Below are 8,604 nucleotides of genomic sequence, written 5' to 3' on the forward strand. Positions count from 1 at the left end.
TTTGAATCTTTGATGATATAGCAATATTCGCTGGGTCCTATTTTATAAAGGATCCAAGATCAAGGAACAGCAACATAGGAATGAAAAAAAGTTCATAAATTAGTCATCAATTTTCTACTTTTTAGAGGATAGAACAAAAAATTCTCATTTGTGCGTTCACTTCTAAAATGTTGTTTCACATGACCTTAAGAAAAAAGTGAAGAATATTAATAAGCAGTTGATTCAATACAAAATAAACATTTTTAAACTGTAGTTTGAATAATACACGTTCATCTGCACAGTCCCTGGTAAGGCAGCACAGCTTTTAATAGATCTATTAATATTTTGCTTTCAAATAATCAAAGTTAAGGTGTACTCAACAGTTCTTTTCTACACCAAATATAAGAAAATATTTTACAGTCATGATACTAGCACAAAGCAGCCCTGATTGGTAAGTTTATTTAAATTGTATTATTTTTTATTGCTATTCTATAGGAGACACATAAAGGCATGCACATACATGAAGCTTTAATACATATCCAAAAATACATTGATGTATATATTATTCTATATAACAGAGAAGTATAAATAAAATAGCTTGAATAGTTTTCATAGCTCTCCTCTATACTTGTTAAAACATATGTTCAACTACTTTCACTAGATTGAATCTGCAATAAGTGGTGTTAAGTACCTGTTTGATATAGTAAAATGCCAGATGTTCCTTTATTATGAAATGCAACTACAAATACATGCAGCATATAAAAATGTATATTCTGCACTGCCTCTTTTTGACAAACAAGACAAAGCCTATAGAAATGAATAACACAAATCTGTATGAATGGTTTGCATTTTTTTATTTCATATTTTTTTTGTGTTAAACCTGGTTTGCAAAAAAAAATGCAGTATATTAGCTAAAAGCCACTAGTATTTTCCACTGTAGTTTTTTTTTTTTATATAAATTATCAGAGAAACATATAGCTTTAAATAAATAAACTGTAGCTATGTATGATTTCTAAAAAGGTGCATTTATCAACTTATGATTAATTAAAGTTCATTTACCCCAGACATTAGCATATGACTGTGTATATAGTAAATGGTTTAGAGGCAATTTATAAGCTTTTCATTGTGTATGATTTAGTTTCACGTTACGCATTACGAAGTTAGTGCGTCTACTTTATTCCTCCTTCTAGCAAAATAAGCCTGAGTTGTTGATTTACTAAAGAAGTTTTGTTGATTTACTAAGGAAATAAAAATGGTTTACTTAGCAAAGTAAATGTTTTTAAGCTTAGCAAATAAAGCTTTGTTTATTTTCGTTATCCAATTATGTTCAATATATATTTTTAAAAATATTCAAACAATGTGCCGTACTTCTAATAAAAATGTGTGATGAAATCTAATTCCCTAATAACATATATTCAATTAGTGAAATAAGTGGATTAACCCCCCTGACGGTCTTCCCGAGTCTGGCTCGGGGTGGAATTTTTATACCAAAAGCGGTAACCCCGAGCCAGACTCGGGACTGCATCGCTGGATCCAGGAGGATGCTTACTTACCTTCTCCCTCGGATCCAGCGTTGTCTCCCCACTGTACGAGCGAGCTGTGTCTCGCTCGATCTATCACATCGCCAATCTCCGTTCCCTGCGAGCGTTGCGACGCACGGGGACGGATATCGGCGCCAAATTCAAAAAGTGAAACACACAGTATACATACAGTATATTGGAATCTTACAGATTACATTGCTGTATGTAAATATTTCACATCCCCTTTGTCCCTAGTGATCTGCCCAGTGTCCTGCATGCAGTTTTATATTATAAAAACTGTTCTTTATGCCTGGAAACTGGAGATTGTGCATAGCAACCAAAACTGTGATAATAAATTAGAATCACTCGCAGAATTGAGGGATAGCGATTTGTGCGGAGATCCGTCATCAAATATTGAAAAGTAATGACAGTGACAATTCTGCAACTGAGCAAATTTCAGTGTTTTTGATTTGATTACATTATTGAATAATTTTTTATTATTGTTATATTATTATTTGGTACAATTATTTATAATTATTTATTATATTATCATTTATGATTTCATTTTTCAAACTTTATTATACCCGGGATGTCTACTAGACTCTGGTTTGGACAGATTTAAGAGAGTTATTACAGGACTACAATATAAAATGCCAAATTTTCATGCAAAATAATGGTACCGCTTTTAGCACCTAAAATCCGAAATAATCGTACCGTCAGGGAGGTTAACAAAGTTGACACTAGATAATAACAACGTAAAAATAATGCCAAATTACTGTGCCAATGCTAGTGCAATAGCTCCTTGCCAGCAGAATCCACTTATTCTGCTATATCAATTGATTCAAATCTGTTGATAAGAAATCATGATACAAAAACATAGATACTAAATAAATTATAAAGTGCCGTGCAATTAAATTGTGAAATATAATGGATATACAATAGTGCTATACAGCAAATTAGTGTATGCAGAAGAATTTTCAATATACAGAGTGTGCAGAGAAAGCCCTTTGAGGAAGTCACGAGCCCCTGTCGCAGCACGTAAGTGAGGGGCAACAGGTTCAGAGTGACGATTGTATTGAAACCGCAGAGAGTACGAAGCTGATGCAGTGTCGCAGAGATGATTTTTGCAACCATTCATATTGGAGAGACACAGCGACTGCAGTGGAAGGAGGAACGGACATCTGATATAATGGTCCCTAGGGATTAAAAAGCAGTTTTTGACTGAGCTTAAGTGTGAGGTCACATAATCCCAGGTGAGCGCACACCTAATGGGGGGGGGGGGGGGCACAGGCGTGTGTGTTAACATGCATGAAGGAATAAAAAGGCACCTTTTTGGATCTTTGAGATTACAGCACTTTTATTGGAGAATTTTATATCTGGACTGCACACTTTTTGAATATATTTTGAATATTTCACGCACCAGTATGGGAATGTGTTAAGTGATGTCCGCTTAGATATTGCATAAATACTAGTTTCTTGCAAGAGTCTAATTAATACATCAATATTTTTTTTATTGTCCTCACACATCTTGGGTATGCAAAGGGAACATTTTATTCCATAATCTCAGTGAATATCCACCTTGCAAAGTAATCACTCTGCAAAGTCTGCTCCTTTGGTAAATCAATAATATGAGTCTGCCAAGTATTTTAAAACAATACACTCCATACAGCATGTGGCTGATATCTTATCTCAACAGTTGTTAAGTAGACGGATTCCAGCGAGACACTGAGAACTCCCACAATTGTTAAACCAGCCAAAGATGGTTTGAATCTAGGCCTGTTCCTGATGAACAAGCCACAATTCTAAACCATGTATGAGCAGACTGAATTCTATCGATCAACTTGAGTACAACCAGCCTGTAGGATTTTACATTTGATTATTTCTAGCGGCTTTTATAACCTCTAACAATAATCACTGTGTTCTCCAAGCGGGGGATGGCTTCACCCACCACAAAACTGACCCCCTACCCCCCTCCCTACCAGGAGAACACAATGGCTCAGTGGGAGAGATTCAAGTGATTTTATTTTCTGCAACCACTAAATCGTTCTGTCTATGGCAGGCTTAAAAAAAAAAACGATGTTTGGCCCGTGTGTATGTCGGTCTGTGTGACAGAAGCCAGCTTCCGTTGGACGTGCATGCTGGAAACCAGCAGCCAACCGACTCCCGGTCAGTGCTCTCAGCCAATGGCAGAGCACGCTGATTGGAGCATTCTGACAGAGGGGCCATCCCCTGTCAGAACACAACAGCTCAGCAGGGGAGATCGCTGGACTAACCTTGCATGGTTAGTACAGCAGCTCTGACAGGAGCTGTCAGCTTTTTTTTGTGCAAACAGACTTTAGTCTGCAAATCTCTACATTTAATGAAATTACAAAAATTATAAATGTCAAAGTATAAAATTACATTAAAGTGAACAGTTCTGTAATAGGTCAAATGGGCTCTAAATTGACCTGAAGTGTAATAACATTGGCTCCTGCTGCTATCAACCAAAGTCAGTGAGGAGAGAGAGGGGGAGGGGCCAAGCAGCGGCTCCTTTTCTGAATGGACACACAGAACATTGGCTCGGCTTCAGTGCCCCCATAGCAAGCTGCATGCTGTGGGGGCACTTGGCAGGAGGGAGGGGCCAGGAGAGCCCGTGAGGGGTGTGAAAAGAGGAGGATCTTGACTGCTCTGTGCAAAACCACTGCAAAAAACAGGTAAGTATAGACATGTTTGTTATTTTTAAACAAAAAAAAAACAATACTTTAGTATCGCTTTAAGTATACCTGTATGAACAAGGCCTAAATTTAGCATTCTCTGTGACTACAATTATTTATTAAAGAGACACTGGGGTTGATTTTCTAAAGACAAATGGGCTGTTCACTGTGTGAATTTCTATGCTGCAAGATAATTTTCCCTTAGCGTAATGAATGAGGTAAAGTTCATACAATGAGTTAAAGTTCATACAATCTTGTACTAGCAAAAAAACTATATATTTTTTTTTATTTCCTTGCACATGATTTGCAAAGTGAATTTTCACCACATTTACCAAGCTAAGTAAAAATGTACTTGCAAATATAAAATTCCCATAGCTATTGGCTGCTAGACACAAGCATTTTCACATCAGAGCAGGTCACATGCTCCACCAAACCTTGAAGGACCACAAAGTGTCACCTACTTTGACAAAGGCAGGAGCACTGCTGGAGCACTGGTAAGGTGAGTATAATAATATAATGGAATGGGGTCCTTTAAAAAAGACTATGGAGGAGATTTGCTTAAACTGGAGCTCTCAGAATTTGGTGCAGCAGTGTATGCTAGCCAATCAGCTTCTAACTTCAGCTTGTTTAATTAAGTTTGGCATTAAAACCTCCAGTTTTAGTAAATATCCCCCACTGTCACTTTACCATTAACAGGCATGGACTGATGCGGTTTCTTTAATTCTGAATCCTGAAAGATGCCTTTGTGTTGCTTCCTAAACACCTGACCCACCCAAATGTTAGTAGCACAAGAAACAAATTGTGCATACAATGTTGGTTCAACCACTACTGTAGGATCCCACTGTCCCCTTTTGTTTCAGCAAGGGGTTCAGGCAATTTCTCTAGCAGCATGTCACCCAAAGCAGGATTCCAGGTTTGGTCTCTTCCTTGTTGATAAGCTCTAACTTGCGGCAAGCCCTGCTCCTTTTTAGTGCATTCATTTTCTACCTGATGTCATTTCTAAAATAGAGCTGTGATGAGGATCCTGTTTGAATGCATTGTGTTCCCTTTATCCACAGAAGCATTGGTAAATATGGGCAGGGACACTGTTCTTCATCTGCCACCAGCGAGGTGTAAGTTAATACAAAATACTTGATTTGCACCCAGGAAGGAAATCCCCACAAAGATAAGATGTTCCCCTGCTTTGTGGCACACAGTGTTACAGTGCATTCAGGCATACCTGTTCACAGATTCTCCTAAATAGATTAGATCCACATATATGGAGTTTCTACTTACTTTAGACTTATTCACAATATATGAGATAATTATATTCATATGAATAGCACTCTAACAGTGACCTGTGACCCAGATAGCAAGGGTAACTTGCCACAGATTTGTGGCAGTTTTGAATAGTAAGTCTGTTAACTTTGTTTCACATTTTCACTGGCAAATTGAACACTTGCAGAGCACAAGTTCTAGTTGACACTTTTCCAATTTGTTGCAAATTTACATGATAAGTCTCTAGAATGAGAATTCAGTCACAGTGACCCCTGTGGTGGGATGACTGTTGCACAGCATAACTGAACCAGAACTTGTAGCAGACTTGCAGAATGTTTGCAAAGAAATTTGATCTGGAGTCATGCAATGCGGGCTTGCTGCAATTGCGCAACAAACTTGTGAAGCCTGATAAGTCTAACAATAGATTAGCAAGTAATTTTCAAACTTGCAGCACAATTGCTTGCTATCTGGGGAGGCACATACGTGAAATATACCCTTCTTTACACAATTGCTAGATACTCACTTAAGCTGGACCGAGGTTTACTATGAGGCTTGGTTCATACTGTTGTGATATGACTTTGATCTGACTTTTAGTACGATTATATAGCGTTACTTGTATGCAACTTTGATACGTTTTGTATATTCTATGGAGCCAAAATTACTCTAGAATCACACCAGAATAGTACTGGAACCTTTTCCAAAATTGCTCCATGCCGAGCCGCATTGATGTGGATGGACACCATTGAAAACAATATGGTTTCTCTTGCCATGTGATTCTATGGAATTTTAAATCACACTTGTATGAACAAGGCCTGAATCATGTGCAAGACAAATTAACAAAAAATGAATTTTTCCTGCACTCAATTGGTTGATTGAATACACATGATTTCACCATATATACTAAGCTCCATGTGCCATTTAAATACATGTTTTGCCTTAATGCAACACATGTTAACATAATGCAAATGTGTTAACATACTGGAATAGTTTGAATGGCCCTCTAATGTCTACTTAGGCAGAGCTCAAGGCTCTATGTACAGTAAATACTGGGCCGAGAATCCAAAGGGGCTCAGTAGGGACACAGTGATAAATTTAAAGGCAACAGTGGTACCGCCTTAAAAATATTTAAGACCAGGTCTGATTCCATATAAGTAAAGCAGAAACAGGGAGCTGAGCAGAACAGGAGCACATCTTCATCCTGGCACCACTAGCTTACTTCAGAATGCAGGTGGACTATTCAAAAAAGAGCTGTGAACTAATAATTATTTGTTTCAACTTAATTGCACTTGTTAACCTTTAAAATCTATATTTCTGATTTATTAATCAGAAGATATGATATAGGTTGAAAAGAGAATTCTATTGACCAGGGAAAGAAAGGTTTAACATAACACCATTTATTAGAGTAAGTTACAGGTCTATCTAATACACAGAAAATATCTATAGTCTAAGGTCTTACATCAAGGAAGAAAATACTAGGTTGAAATATAATATTTACATGCAGGAGTACAAAGTATATTCTCTAAGACAGTATATTTAGTCACAAGCATACAAGCATATTTAGTTACAAGCCACACCTTAACCATAATTACCCATCCTTACAGAGTTCCACTCTTGAGCACTGCTTCCCAAAAAGAGACTGTTCCCTCCCCTTGGCTTTGGGTAAATGTCTTCATGCTGATTCCCCATTGGCTGCCTTAGCTTGGATCATGATTGGAGGGCTCATTACATAAGTCGGCCCCCTTTCATGCAAATCCTTGTGACTATTCTTAAACAGAAGACTAAATTGGATTTCCCCAGGAACTTAAGCAATGATTATGGTTGGACTCTCCCCATTGTCTACCCCAGCATGGGGTCCTTTGAAGTGAGTAGGTGTAGAACAATGGGAGTGGCTCTCCATATGGTGTATACAAGTCTCGGCCCCGCATTGTCTGCTCTTACCAAGCCCCTGGGGGGGAGGCATTTTACCTGACATTCATAGATGCCGGCCAAATGAGATCTATTTCTAATTACAATATTTTACAGATATTAATGAAGATTTCACATAAACTCATAAGGCAACACACTGTTTGCTTATTCAGCAGCACTATCTACCTCTACACATCTTTGTAGATTTTCTGCATGGTATTTCTAAAAACAGAAATGGTTATTTACATTTTAGTGTTTCATTGCTACAGGTGTCAGCTACATGGAGAGGGAAAAAAAACACTTTAATGTCAAGTTGTTTTTTCTTCTAGGGGTGAAAGAGAAACTTAGCCATGACATGCGTATGTTAAGGGATATTTATTTCTGTCAATGCTTCCCAAGACATTAGAAGCCTAAAGAAGTAATGCAATGAAGTGTTGGCAACTAAGGAAGATTAACGTATGTGTGTCTAAGAAAAAAAGTCTTGAAGATGGGAAGGCAATGGAATCATAAAGGAATGGGCCCTGACAGATTTGTGAGTGTCAGAATAACCATGAAATGCCTGTAGGAAGAAAGTCATACTGCAATGAACAGAAGAGAAGATGCTTATACAGTATACAATATGTTGGCAAATAAGCTTTAGTACACACACAAGACAAAACAGTCTAATCTAATCATTCATGAATTATCTGCTTGCTGGAAAAGGGAGTTTGGCCAAGAGAATATGTCAATTCAAAGAGCAGATCTTGATAATGTCTTAGAAAATAGTGTGGAGTGCCAGCATGCATTTTAAGTACTTGTTTGCTGCATGAGCAGACATATTCAGCATACCATGCTGGTGGTAACCAATTACTTTGTTGGAAAGAGATTTTTGATCTAAAACAAATATTGTTTATATGTATTTAAATTGCAATGATTAAATATGATTAACTACATCAAATACTCTAAATGGTGCATTTTATTTTTGGCAGTAAGGGTTGGAACAGTCAATAATTCTAAATATCTTTAAAAAAAAAAACTCTCAAAACATGAATAAAATATGGGTCCTGCCACTGATGGGTCCTGCAAATGCTGACCTATTATTTTAACATTTTGAATACTTTAGTTACTAATTTATAACAAGTATTCAGATAAGGACTTCTGACTTTTTTATTTTCCCAGTCTGCAAGTTGTATAATCCATCCTTACCAATCAAGTTTAATTTCTTACTATCTGGGAAAAAGGCAAAATGTATTGCAATAGGGAAGGGAGAA

Source organism: Lithobates pipiens, unplaced genomic scaffold (assembly GCF_037356315.1).
Source record: "Lithobates pipiens isolate NorthernLeopardFrog02 unplaced genomic scaffold, aLitPip1_a1.2 Scaffold_13, whole genome shotgun sequence".
NCBI lineage: Eukaryota > Metazoa > Chordata > Amphibia > Anura > Ranidae > Lithobates > Lithobates pipiens.